General features: G+C 43.4%; 1 long non-coding RNA gene and 1 pseudogene across 1 annotated transcript; one reads left to right on the forward strand and one right to left on the reverse strand.

Moving 5' to 3' along the window:
* Nucleotides 1-4834: 4834 nt before the first annotated feature.
* Nucleotides 4835-6173, reverse strand: LOC116928641 (annotated as a pseudogene).
* Nucleotides 6174-6203: 30 nt separating this feature from the next.
* On the forward strand, nucleotides 6204-6603 carry LOC123475283. The gene is made up of 2 exons (XR_006650285.1): nucleotides 6204-6336; nucleotides 6401-6603. It is a non-coding gene; the product is annotated as an uncharacterized LOC123475283 (long non-coding RNA).
* Nucleotides 6604-15013: the final 8410 nt, after the last annotated feature.

Consider the following 15013-nt stretch of genomic DNA (forward strand, 5'->3'; position numbering starts at 1 on the left):
GGACACAACAACATGATTCAACGGTTTGTCGTTCAAACAATCCCTTGCTGACGGTGCAAAAACTCTGCTACCATGTACAAGAATCACCGACGGAAGCATTACTTTTGCGCCAAGTTGAGAAATTGTGGGAAAAGGAAAGCTTTCCAATTGTAACTCCAGCTCAACCGCTAGAATCAACCGAGAATGAACTAGCGAGGAAGAAATTCGATGCAACTATTCAATTCGACGGAACCAGGTATGAAGTAGGTCTATCCTGGGTTTCAGATGATATCGCATTACCCGACAATTACAATAGTGCATTGCGTCGACCTTTTTTCTATCGAAAACAAATTCACGCACAATTCTAGTTTTGCTGAGAGATACAAAGCCGTAATCGATGACTATGTGGCAAGGGGATTCGCACGGCCTCTCGAAGAGAGTGAATTAAAGGGCACCTTTGGGAGAAATTGGTACCTTCCCCATCATGGAGTCGTAAATCCTCGGAAACCTGAAAAGGTTAGAGGGGTCTTCGATGCTTCGGCGAAGTATCAAGGAGTTGCGCTCAACGAAGTGCTCTTAATGGGTCCCAATCTCATCAATGACATAGGTGCTACTCTTCTACTCTTTAGAGAAAAGCCGGAGTCCCTATCTGGGGATATTCAACCAATGTTTCTTCAAGTTGGAGTGAAGAATGAAGATCGCTCTGCTCTACGATTTCTATGGCGTCCACCTGGCTCTCGAAAAAGATCCACCGTATATGAAATGCAGCGACAAATCTTTGAATCAGTTTGATTTCCTTTCATCTGCTCCCAAGTCCTACGACATTTCGCTGACCTACATCGTGAAGAATTTTCTGAAGCCGCTGAACTAGTCTACAAGAACTTCTATGTAGCTAACCTTCTGGATTCTTTTTACACCGAAGAGGAGGCTAGTCGAGCGGTCAAAGATTCTACAGCATTGCTAAAAAAGGAAGGATTCCATCTGAACCAATGGCTCTCTTCATCTCGACGGGTATTGTCACGTGTACCAGAAGGTGATCGTAATCAGCCTCGCCTGAATTTGGATCTAGAAGATTTGCCCACGGAGAGAACCTTAGGTGTTTTATATGACAGCGAAAGTGACAGCTTCATCTTTGATGTTAAAACCGACGTCGAAGCGAGTACTAAGCGTCGGATCTTGATTGCGGTGTCTACCTTGTATGACCCACTGGGGTTTTTATCACCAGTGATCCTTAGCGCCAAAAGAATTCTACAAGAATTGTGGCTTGTCGTTGTTGATTGGGATGACCAAGTTCTCGAAGTAATTTAACACCAGTGGAACAAGTGGACTACCAATCTTTACCATCTTGAAGCGTTTAAGATCCCACGAGCTTTAACTTCGTCTAGTGACATCCAAGACATTCAGCTGCATGCCTTTTGCGATGCATCCACCGTTGGGTTTGGCTCTGTGGTATATCTACGAGTAACCTATCGCAATAATATCGTCACCGTAAATTTCGTTACGTCAAAGTTTCGCGTGGCACCCCTTCGTCTGCTGACTGTTCCGAAATTAGAACTCCAAAGAGCAGTTGTGGCACTACGCCTTGTGAAATTCGTCCAATCGACCCTTCGTATTCCAATCAATCAAATCATTTATTGGTCTGACTCTAAAACTGTCCTTCAGTGGATAGCCTCAAAGACATGTCGCTTTCAGACGTTCGTCGCTAATCGAATATCCGAAATCTGAGAGCATTCTCAACCAACTGAATGGAGACATGTTCCAGGTATCGAAAATCCGGCTGATGAGTGCAGCAGATGACTTTTTCCTGATGAGATGATGGAGAATTACTGTTGGGCTAATGGCCCAGACTTCTTGCAGCAAGAAGAAAACGCCTGGCCGATAACAATTAAACTTACCGAACTTTCTTTCGAAGATCCAGAGGTATCAGCCACGAACTGGATTGGGCTTGTTTACCTCAACGCTGAAGAAAATAGGCTCCGCTCACTTTTGGAACGAAATTCCAACTATGGCGTGGTGATGCGAATTGTTGCATGGATCCTTCGTTTCATTTCCAACTCGAAATTGAAATTGCTGGATCGTGACAAATCACGCATTGGTGTCAAATGCATTCAACAAGCTGCTAATCATTGCATCAAATCTGCGCAATTGGAGAAATATTCCGAAGAAATAGAGGCTTTAAAGAATAAAAGGCCTTTAAAATTGAGTTCGACGCTGATTACCTTATCACCATTCCTGGATGAAGAAGGAATACTGCAGTAGAAGGTCGCTTGAATTACGCCCCCCTTTCGTTTGACATCAAGCATCCCAAAATCCTGCCTCCCAATCATCCACTCACGCGTTTAATCGTCATGAGAAAGCATGATCTCCTGTTTCATCCATCTCCAAAAAGACTGCTCAGCTCAATAAGGTCTCAATATTGGATCATTAAAGGACGAGTGGCTATCAAAATGTATCTGCACAAGTACTTTACTTGCAAACGCCATAGCATGTTGTAAACTCCCTGCATTCCTTTAATGGCCCCTCTTCCGCGTCATCGTCTTATTCCGTTCCAACGTCCATTCACTCATGTGGGTTTGGACTGTTTCGGCCCGTGCAACATCACCATTTATCGTCGCAAACTAAAACGATATGTTTTGCTTATTACCTGTCTCAACACTAGAGCGTTACACTTGGAAGTTGCAGCCTCACTCGACTTATCGTCTTTTTTGATCGCCTTTGCTTCCTTCACCGCCCGAAGAGCTCGTCCGTCAGTCGTGTATAGCGATAATGGAACTCAAATTGTTGCTGGAGACAAGACAATCCAACAAGGCATCGAGCGTCTCAAAGAACAAAACATCGTTGGTCAAATGGTGAATCAAGAAATCGAATGGCCATCTATATCACCTTCATTAAATGGGGCGACAGGCTATACGTCAACCAATGGGACAACAGGCTAGTGTGAAATTTTGAATAATCATTTTTTAGACTATAGGATACAAAACATTGAAGTCGGAAATCATGTTTTGCTTTTTTGTTTGTGTAGATATCTCTTTCAACCAACCTATGTTGTCCCGTCTTCTTAATGCCCCCGAACGAGTGACCTCGCTAGAAAATGCCATTGGCACCATTGAAGCTAATTTCTCAGGCATACTTCAATTAATTGTTGAAAAGCTTGGAGCATTGGACCAAAAATTTGAAGTGATTCGTAAGGTCGAAGTCTACAAAATGGCAGAAGTGGATTTCGATCATCATAAATCGGTGATTGACACTCATTTTAAAGAATTGCCCGTAAAATCCACGAATGCAGTAGAGGCAATTGATTTTTCTCTACTGGATATTACTTTAGCCATAAGCCTGGTAATGGTTCGCTTGTTATAAGTAATGACGTAAATTTATTTCTTGTTCTTTTGAACAATTAATTTAGGCATTCTTTTATGTCGAGAAATTTAAAACAGTTAAAACTGTCACAAACTATTTTATCTGATGCTGGGCTTTCTGGTATCCAAAGAAGTTAGCAACAGCATGCAGGGGAAAATGATTCCTAGGGGCAGAAACAGCAGGCCAGGAATGGCTAATGGCCTTTTCAATCTATTCGCCGTCTTCGGAGGTAGTTTTATTTTAATGCATGGAATTGCTAATGATTTTACACATTAAACTCTTATCATTTGCATTTAATTTCAGTGGCCGCAAAGGCTTTTGCTCCAAAAAAAAGAGAAAAGTTAAATGAAGGCAGAATACAGCAGCTCGTACGCGATGCAAGGAAAACACACGCCCGAGAATTTCGTGCCATTTGTCGGGGCAATGAACAAGCATCATGTACCTGCCACAGCAGCAGCAGCAACGCAAATTTCGGACAAAGATGGTGTTACATTAAAACATTATATCGATCGACTACAAGCACTAGTAAACTGTTTTAGCCGTATATTTGATTTTGCGTTGGTACTGTTATTTTTGACATGTTATGCCGATTTTTAGTTTACATTCTTCCGTTTTTGAACCACTGGAATGCACCAGTCCATTATTGTGGTTGCGTTTTTGTTGTTATTTTCATTTAAATTTAATGATCTGTTTTCATTTTACCGTGGAGTTCGAATAAAATGAATTGGCAGTCATTCAACTAATTGTTTTTTTTTTCTAAAATGAAAATGTGTAGCTTTTGGTCGCACGCCTGACGGAGACAGAAAGAAAATGGGATTAGTGCTATGAACTTGTATGTTAGAAGGGTTACCAACTAATATGTTGTACCAGTATTTAGGAAGAGTTTAAAAAGGGTGTAAAATTTTTTAGTATACTGGAGTAGTGTACCAGATTAAAACTAGTGTGTCACACGAGTGTAATATTAAGACGAATGTTAAGAACAATCCGAGGAAAACACTGGAACAAATATGAGGCTAATACTGGTATATTTAACAGAACGATACTGGTGAAAAAAACCACAAATTTCAGAAAAAAATTAGTGGTGAAAATTTTATAGCTAACACTGGTGTGAAACCCGGCCTATAACGTGAACAAGAGGTGTTACACCAGTGTGTTTCACCATTGCCACACTTTACACGGGTGAGGCACACTGGTTCAACACGGAATTCCATACGACAAAACTTCACTATGGCGAGGGGTTGAGAGTGAACTGTGTATTTGTATATGACTTGCAGCAAGGGTTTACAGTGACTGCCCCGAGTGGTTTGGTTTGGATTCGCTTTATATCTTCACGAGCGGAACTACACGATACTATAATGTATTGCCCTTTGTTCGAGCTCTAGTCTACAGGACGCTGTTGCTTCCGTTACGTGCTATTTTACCCGGCTAAAGGCTATTGATCTAAACTAAGGTCTGATTAGTGGTTACGTGGTACTACTTTTGAGGAAGATTTAACCCTTCATTCAGGTTCATCTGGGCTGGTGGCCTGTTCATGGAGTTGTAAGCGATGTTCAAGAGCTTGTATCTAGCTTTTATTCTTTGTTGGCGGCTGGCTGTTTTAGTACGGTCAGCTGCGATGGCGACACCGGTTCCCAACATGCATAATATCAGGATGCCTATCCACTCTCACGGGTAGCGGGAGTAAGTCTGTGTGTTGTCTATGTTGAGTCGGGCGTGTTCTAGATCGGACAGCCCGTCCATTTGGTGTACCATGCTGGTTGTCAATTCTCACAGACGGTTGTTGGTGGAGCCCGTGCGAAATTCGGTGTGCTGTGTCGATATATCGTTTTTTTGTGGTGATCAGTGGTCGTTGTGGCGGTCGTCCAGGTGCTTTTAGGTCGGCGAGGTGTGGGGTGGTCCTTGTAATCCATTGTTGGTGAGTATCCTTTCTGAAACTGGCCTGGAAAATCCAGTCGTCTGATTGTGCTGTACAGGACATGGGTATCTCGAAGACGGATATCGTGGGAGTGTCGAGCGTATATGACTGCGGTCCTGTGGTCTGTCGTGGATATGTCACGACAAGGTGGGTTGTGTTGGTTGCTGAAAGGCCCCAATGGCGGTATCCGAGGTAAACAACATCTTGTCCCGTACACGTTGTAGTCATCTTGTATCCGGTGGTTGTCGGCTAGGAATATCGTTACGCTGCACGTCCCTTTGTTGTTTTTTCGGCTTACTGCTCGACTGATAAGGCAGATTGTCAAGCGACACGGTCCAACCATTTCAGCTGACAGCTCAATGAATGTCTGTTGGTCTGGTGATGTTGCGAGATATTGTGGGAGACCGACGTGCTGTAGGCTTGTTTGTCCATTCTTCGTTGCTCTTGCCATCCCGATGACTCTGCACAGGGTAACTGCTCTGATGAATTCGAAGATGGAAATGTGGATGAAGAGTCTGATGCCGTTTTCGATAGCTGCCGCTGTCACCGCGGCTTCTTGGTAAGATTTCCACATGTCTCCAGCCTGTGTTGCAGGTGTTAGGGCCCAGCAGGTTGGTAGTTTGGTCTTTATTTCTGAGATGACTGTTTGCATTTATGCTGAGGAAAATAGGGCGGGGAGATTTTTCCCATAGCGGCGCTTGCTAGACCTCCGCTCAGTCTCTCCACTACTTGTTAAAGCCACTCTAAGGTGATGTCTACCGCTCTGGATGCGTTGTCTATCTTATCTCGGGATTTCCAATCCCACTCTGTCTCGCGAGCGAGGTTGTGAAGGGTCCTTTTTGCGTTGTTCAGTTCTTTGTCAAGTGTTATACACGACCGCTGGAGGGCGTCTGTTGCCTCTTTGCTGGCGTGTAGCTCCCATATCGTCTCGTTGATCAGTGTTGTATGGGTCTCCAAGGCGTGGACAATAGCCGTCGTCTCAGTGGATAGTTTGGCGACTTTTCTGTTGACTTTGTCTATTTCTTCTGTCGTAGACACACCGAACAGCCAATTCAAGATCTTGCCTTCGCCATCGACCAGTCCTGGTTTGTGTCTACTTTGTCTGATTTATGGTTTTAGACCTTGGTAATTCCTCTCTATTGTTTCCAGACTTGTCAACTCGTATACCGCTTAGTCTCGAACCATTGCTGTCAGCTGTTGTTGAGCTTTCTCGGCGTTGAATGGATTGTAGCTGAGTATGTCCTGAGATTGTTTTTTGGACGGTTAGTCGTTCGTCTTCGCTGGTTGTAACATACTCTGGAAATCCTTATTGCTGGAACTGCCTAATACAATTAATTTGATTTTTTCCATTAGCCACATCTTGAGTTCATTTGATACTTTGTCTTCTTGGTTAAACGAGATGTCGGTGACGATTACCCATTCTGAATCGGAGAAGAAAAGTTCTCCCATCGATTGGAATATAACGCCATCGGATGACAGCTTCACCTCGAGTGCGCCATCTATGGGTGTTGGTCTCATTGCCACTAGTAGTAGTCCCATCAGCCACCAGGTGGCTGGTGATTTTGTTATCACTTGGGCTCTTTTCTCTGCCGGGGGGGGGTGTGTGTGCTGTCAGTGATAGTACCATACTGTATAGGAGTGTCGACGCCAATGCAAATCGTTATTTTGCGTATGCGTAGTGGGTATCGTCGGTTCTGGTCGGTCTCCTCACGGGTAACAGGTTTGTCTCCTTCTGCGGTGGGTTCTTGCGGCTCTTCGGCGGGTGTTATGAACCTAATTTTCTTCTCCCTTAGTTGTTTCCTTGGCGTGAGCTGGTCCTTCCTATTGTTGTTGTGGGTCTACCGGTGTGTATCCGTCTTTGGACACCTCGTTTGTTGTTTCTTCGCTTTCCACTCTGTCCGTTGACTGTGCTTCGCCATCCGTATTTGGTTCGAGTTGGGTGAGGTCGACAAAGCTTTTGAGGCGTTCTGAATGTACCACCTCGGTCTTTTTGCTGTTGTTGAGTTGGACTTCATAGTTAAGTGGGGTTATCTGTCGTACTATGTTTTACGGGTCGCTCCAACCATGGATTAGGTTTTCGGCGAGCCTTACTTTTCTTGTAGGCCTGTAGACTAGCACCTGTTGTGTCGGGTGGAATCTTTCTCCTTCCTGGCGGTGTTGTCGTAGTGTGGTTTGTACTTCCGTTGTGCCCGTTGGCTCTGGTCGTTCACTTCTGCGAATGCTCTCTGCAGGTTTCCGAGCATCCATATCTCGTATTTATCTGGTCCTCCGTCTTTCACTGGCACTAGCTGATGGGGATCTGGGGTCGCCTTGGAGATGGTATTCACTGGTAGTACGGGGTGTCAGCCCTGCATTAAAAAGAAAGGGGATTTGACGGTCGTTTCCTGTCTGCTCGTGTTGTATGCGAACCGTACAAACGGCAGTGTGGCATCCTAATCTTTGTGATCCTTGCTCACGTATATGGACAACATGTCAGCCAAGGTGTGGTTCAGTCTCTCTAATAGTCCATTTGCTTGTGGGTGGTAGGCTGTGGTGGTCTGGTGATTGGTCTCCATGGCTGCAAGTACTCGTTGCATCATGGTCGCGACGAGACATTTTCCTTGGTCTGTCGTCAGCTTCCTGGGGGCTCCATGTCGTAGCAGAATCTCCTTCACGAAGAACTCTGCTACCTGTTCTGCTCTTGCGACCGGAAGGGCTACCGCCTCGGCCCACTTGGTGAGGTAGTCAAACGCTACAATAATGTAGCGATTGCCTAGCGATGAGGTGGGAAAGGGCCAAAGGATATCCATTCCTACGCGGCCGGTTTCCTGAATTGTTCTTTCTTTCGTGACTGACAGTCGGGGCAGGCCTAAATGTTGTTTTCTATATCTCGAGCGATCCCGTGCCATTAGTAGTAATGCGTGACTCTGTCGTAGGTGCGTGTCTCTCCGAGGTGTCCGGATGTGACGTCGTCGTGACAGGCTTGTAGGATTGTGGTCTTCAGGTCTTTCGGTATGCAGAGCCGCAGTTCGACTTCCGTTTCTTCTTCTCCTGTTATTCGCATACGATACCGAAGGCCATTTTCGATCGTATAGTTGGCTGTTTCCTTCCCGTTTTCTGCGTTTATAAACACGTATGCAAATTCAGCTTGCTGGCCTCTGGTCAGTTTTTCTCGATTGTCTTGCGTCATTACGCCGACCGTGTTAACGTGTCCCGCCCACGTGTTGTCGGGGGTCTCGTCATCTTCGCTCACGGGGTAAAGGCATAGGGCGTCCGCGTCCTGGTGTATCTTGCCGTCTTTGTGAGCTTACATACTTGTACTCGAAGATTGTCATGGACCATCTGGCTAGCCTGCCTGCAAGTTCCGTTTTTGATTGGAGCCAGCATAGTGCGTGGTGGTCTGTGACGATTCTTATTGGGCATCCGAAGATGAACTGTCGGAATTTCTTGATCACCCAAATGAGAGCCAGGCATTAATTTTCCGTTATGGAGTAGTTCTGCTCACTGCGTGACATTAAACGGCTGGCGAATGCCAGGGGTCTCTCCGCACCATCCTGTTTTTGGAGTAGAACTGCTCAGATACCATAGTCGCTGGCGTCTGGGTTTATTTCGAATTCTGCCGTCTGGTCCGGGTATGCTACTGTAGCTGCGTCTGCTAGCATCTGTTTCAGCTTGTCAAAGCGCTCCTGGTGTGTTGGCGTCCAGATGAACAGCGAACTTTCTCTGGTTAGGTCAAAGAGGGGTTTCGCTGCCTCGGCGAATCCTGGTATGTGTCTCCTGTAGTATGAGCATAGCCCGAGAAAACTTTTGATGAACTTGACTTTTTCCACTCTGCTTGCTGTGGTGGAGGGAAGTTTTGCATTGCTCTCACTTTTCCAGGTCAGGGCTGAATCCGTCGGCGTTGATCTTGTGGCCCAGTGCTATGATTGCTGATTCACCGGAACGACATTTCACAAGTTTGAGTTTCAGATTTGCTTTGCGTAGTGCGGCGAGGACTAGTCTGAGTCGTTAAATGTGTTATTTTGTGTCTCCTGCGTATACGATGATGTTGTCTAGGTATAAGAGGCATGCGGTCCATCGCAGCCCTCCTGGTAGGGGAGACCGGACCCACCTGAGACGCCGTACCAGGTTAGACGGCGTGAAATATGCAGGTCAACGTAAAAACATATATATTTCGACACATATATTTTGTGTAAAATTTAATTCTGTAATTGAGTGTTAAATTTTAAATCATGACATTTCATATTTTCCTAGATTTTTTTTTGAAATTAAAAAACACCCCAAAAATGCGTAACTTTTTTTCCCGTTGTTTTTCATTTTTTCCCGAAATCTTTATCCCCTCAAAAAGTTTTCTCTAACGAAATGATATATAATTCATCCTTTTATAAGACTAGAAAACGAAATATTTTTAATGTTAAAATTAACGATGCAATACGGAAACATATGAAATCTCTTTTAGGGGGGCAAACCTGGACATGGACGGTGGGTGATGTTGGACGAAAAGGGGGCGTATCAAGGAAGGTGCCTAATTTTTTGCGCGAAAAACTTGAAATCGAAACGTCACCCGTAGTTTCTGTTGTAGTTCTTATTCGAGTAATTACAATAAGAATTTAGGTTTAATTCTGTATTAACCAGATCAAATATCTTTGTTTTAACATTTACCATTACGGTAACTCACATTGTAACATTACATTTCAGTGAAAAACTCAGTTTTAACATTTAACATTTCACACTTCAATTAAATAGAACATTGACTGGATTAGAATTGAGGTAGATTTGAGGGAATCTACACTTTTTAAAGAGAGACCCGCAAACATGGGCAAAACAAGAGAATTCTACCTACGTCTCTGAGAACAGAATAAAATTATCACGAAGGTATGTTTGATTCCAAAATGTTTTGAGAAATTTTTAATTTAAGCATTGTTTATTATTTTTCGACGAACAATGTGGCCAGCTATAGTGCGACAAGGAGGAGTAGTTGGCAGATGTTGTTCATTTACTTGGTCCTCCTCATCCACCAGGCAAACCGTTTCCACATCAAAACCTGCGACACTATTCTCTGTAAGGGTGTTCTCTTTCTCAGAAGTTTTCTTTTTTTTTCTTGCTTTAATTTTTCCTGGAGCATTTAAAGAACGTTTCGAAAGCATCTTTTCCGGTTTTTCCTTCTTTTTCATTTCTTGATCTTTCTTTTTTGGTGCTCTAGTTCAATCTTGTTGGTGTGTCGTTTAGAACTTTTGCGCTGCCGGCGCGACTATTTCTTTTTAGCCGATACACATTTTGAATATACTGCGACACTTGTGGCAATGGCCTTATATCAACTGGATTAACATGAGATTTAATGACCCCATCAGTGGTTGAAGTCGAAGGTGTTGAAGTCAGTGAAGTTCCGGTGTTTTCTTTCACGGGTGGAGAAATTGCAGAATTAATTCCATCAAATCCGCGATTGTTGAACTGAGGGAAAGATTTTTAACATTTCCTGTAACATTCACACATCCAGCTTCATCAGTTGGTGGACACGAAATAACAACGTCTGCAGAAGGGGAGTGTTCGACAACAAGGTGTCCATAGTATTTTCCGTTGCTTGATCATTTTCTGATAACGAATTATCCAAAGCGATTGGGCCTATATTAAACAAATTAAATAGTTTCTTAAACAACAGTGACCAAGTTAGAAAAATTTAAATTTACTTGGCCGGTCTGTAACAAATGAAGGAGCATATCTTGCTTCTTAAATTGCATTTATGTTCATGGGGAAAATACCAGTTGCTTGGAATTCGGAAATGATGTTACTTCGAGTAAAAGAAAGAAAAGAAACAAATGGGCCACTGGCTAGTTTTGCAACCTCCTTAATTGAAATTCGTCCACCGGGATTGGAATGCAACCATTCATTTTGGCTTTTTTCAAATGCTTTTTTATACGGACCAAATACAGTGGCATCGAGTGGCTGCAGAGCGTGCGAGCAATGGGGAGGAAAGGTGAGTAGGACAATACCATTTTCCTTAGCAAAGGTAACTGCCTGGTAGTCGAGATGACTACAGTGATTGTCCAATGTCAGCAAAACGGGGTTCTCCTTTGAGCACGAAACTATGAAACTGTTGAAGGCACTTTAAAAAATTCGATCCGGTCATCCAGCCAGAATCGTGGGCGAACCCAAGACATCCTGTAGGGCCATCCTTATACAAAGAGCGGACTAACTTCTTCCTAGGAAAAATGAAAACTGGTGGTGCCGTACCGCCGGCCGCATTTATAAAGGCCAACAAGGTGTCTTTTACTCCTTTTTCTGCTGAGACCGTTTGTTGAAGGACAACTTTTTTTGTTATTTCTTGTAAAAAAAAACTATAACACCAACTGTTACCTATTTAGTCCCCTTTTCAGAGATATGTTTGGCGGTTGCATCACCGTCTAGTGGCTGGTTTCGTCACAGTTCCAAACTTGATGTGCAGAGAATTTGTACCTGGTCATCACATCTGACAACTTGTCGTAGTAAGAAGAAACCACTGGTTTGTTGAAACCTGCTGCTCGCGATAGACTAGTTTTCTCTGGCTTACGAATTGATAGGGAGCTATTCCGCTTGAGGAATCCTATCATCCAATCTTGCGAAGCAGACTCTTTTTCTGTCCAATTCTTTGGCACTACTATTTCGTTTGCAATTGCGAATGAGTACGCTAATTGGCGTGTTTCTCTAGTGCTGAGTCCATGATTGATGAGTGCACAATCCTTTAAATAGTTGCCTAATTCAACTTCAAGTTTCGCAGGGATGATTTGGCTTGAATGTAGTAGCTTTTTCATTTCCCTTGGGGGAAAAAGGCCACTTGAAGAATGTCGTTTACTGTAGAAACCAACTGTTGCATATTTCAGGCCAAATTGTTCAGCTGCTTTTCTTATTGTTAATCTCCCGGACAAAACTTCACTAACTGCCTTATGCAATAGGTCTTCAGATGGGATTGTTGTAGATTTGCGAACATAATTACGGGGAATCTTAAACAAAAGAAAACAATATTAATTTGTATAAGTTAACGTGGCAATTGGAATAGCTTACTTCACTCAGCACGAGGAAATTCTAATGAGAATTGTTCATCAATGATGCTAGGTGCCTCACACATATAAAATTATGCAGTTTCCGTGTGGAAATAGCTGCCAGTTAACTCGTCAGCAATCCAGACAGATAAAAGCCTAGGAAAAAATATTAGAGGACTTGATGATAACATCATTTCAATAGGCAATCAAAAAATTTTAGGTAAAAGTCGTCTAGTACTAATGGCCACAATGTTTTTGCATGTTTGCTATATGTACTTTTTCACAAGAAAACTGAATTGTGCATACCTGTAGCTAAATTTATGGTAACAAAATAGTTTTTGCCCATAAACGTATCGTAACGAGAGAATTTGCCCCTTCCTTCCACATCGGCCATACTGCAATGTCAATAAAAATCATCGATTACTTATCGATTCTTAAGAATCGATACAGTTATGACACACCGCCTCCTATATTTCCCCTACTTCATATCAGCTATTTCTTAATATTGTCACACTGGCTTTGTATTGTGTCACATGAACATAAATCAATACAAGTAGTGATGACCTTAAATCTAGACAATTATTCACTTTTAACTAATAACAATAAGGGATGACCATACCAAACTCGGAGAGCGTCTGAAGACTCCAGGGAACTACTCCTACGGAGCCTAGCTCCGGGAGCTCACCCGATGGAGACTCATCTAACGCAGATTCAGGGCAGCGTTTTATACCGTCGCGCGAATTACTCCCCTTCCGGACTGCATATCTGCGTATCTTTCTTGGAGCGGACTTCTCCCGATAATTTCTTCACCACGATCGCAGCTTTGTCCAAGGAGCGGATGACTCATCTCTGCGAAGAGATAACCAATATCCCTTTTCACCCGCGACAGGTCCCCCTTCTTCAAGACAGGCGACCCGACTGTACTAATCTTCTGCGATCCACGAAGGGTGATGAGACTAAAAAAAATCAGCTTGCGTCCTCTTGGCAAATAAGGGACTTTTACTCCTTCGTTTTTCTTCTTTCCGGTTGCGCTTACTTGTTTAAATGTTTCTTGTTTTTCCCGGATAGTCTTAAGGATTTTCCCTTTTTTTTTTTTTTTTTTTTTTTTTTTTTTTTTAACCGAATGCCTTAGGCCATGAAAGAGGCGCTGCAATCGCATATCTTCCGGACGCTTGAGATTTACCATTTACTCGTTCGGGAGCCTTGCACAATTGAACCAGCTCCTGGCGGCGTCATCAAAATACTTTTCAAAATTATTTTTTTTTTTTTCCAATATCACCCCATCTGTTGTGGGTAGAATATTCTTCAAAGCGCTCCATCAATTGGTGCGCAACTTCTTCCGAACTTTTTCGGAATATCAGTGAGCTAATAAATTTTCTGACACCTTCCATAGCTTGTCTTTGCGGCTGCTCAATATGCCTTGATGGGACTATAAATTGTTGTCCCCCGACCGGAACAACTGGACTTATCGCCGCTCTCAAATCGACCTCGGTTTCTGGATCCTAGTATAAGCCTCTTGAAGTCTCGACTGATTTACCCTGACTGTCAGCTTCTTTGGTCAAATGGTCCTTTGGAATAGGACCTTCAAAATTTAGGGCTTCACCAACAAAGGAAGTTCCACTCTCCAACGATGAGGCTGGGATAGGGGAAGTTCCTTGTCTCGTCCTTTGTGTTCTTCGACTTTACTGCTGGGCCTCTGTGCTGCTCCTGCGTCGGTTTCTGCGCTCGCTGCTGCTCCTTGGTTGTTGGGTGGCTGTCTCTTGCCGGCCTGGCTGTTGAAACAACTTGCGCCTTGGGCTGTCTTCGGCTGTCGTTCTTATGTCTACCTCTTTTTCTTCTTCGTCTCTATTCGTTATCTTGTTTCTTCTGGTCACCAGCGGTAACGATGGTGACGCTGCGATACCGTGTACTCGCTTGCTGCTCCTATTCTCCTGTCCACTCATTCACTTCCCTCTTTTTCTCACTTTCTTTCGTTGGGTTTCTTCTATTCAATCAGGAAGTCGCGTCCTTAACCTTATGCCTCAGCAATTTAAGGTGTGAGACCGGCTGAATTTCTCGCAAAGGTCTCTAAAGGCAAAGCGCCTCTTCCTGACCAATTAGACAAAACCCGGGATGTTTTTTAGATAGAAGTTTATTTTGGCTTACCGTTTGTATCTCCACCATGTAACGAGGGGTTGAGAGTGAACTGTGTATTTGTATACGACTTGCAGAAAGGGTTTATAGAGACCGCACGAGTGGTTTCGTTTGGTGTCTCTTTATACCTTCTCGGGCGGAACTACACAATACTTTAATGTCTTGCCTTTCGAGCTCTAATCTACAGGACGCTGTTGCTTCCGTTACATGCTATTCTACCCGGCTAAAGGATATTGATCTAGCCGTTACAATATACCACGACTGAAGCTGCCTTTAGTGTGCTTGGGCGAAAGATATAGCCCAGGTTGTCCATGCAAATTTACTTTGTATCACCGCTATATCTCGTACCTTCACAATGTTTTTGGACAAAGCCTCTCTGCAGAGTTCAATCATTGAATCCACCTTATCCTTCGTTAGGGCGACTGACAGAGTATTAGAATTGACGACGAGACCTAAATACTCAATCTCCTGACTTAGGTTGTCGCTAGATTTATCTTGGTTAATGATAAACCCTAGAAATTCAAGCAAATTGTTTACGAATGTTGAGACTTACATATCTTTTCTTTATTTGATCCGATGATCAGTAGGTCATCAAGATAAATTATTACTTATTCAATTTTTTTGTATGTATGCA

The sequence above is a fragment of the Daphnia magna genome, linkage group LG8, assembly GCF_020631705.1.
Source record: "Daphnia magna isolate NIES linkage group LG8, ASM2063170v1.1, whole genome shotgun sequence".
NCBI classification, from domain to species: domain Eukaryota; kingdom Metazoa; phylum Arthropoda; class Branchiopoda; order Diplostraca; family Daphniidae; genus Daphnia; species Daphnia magna.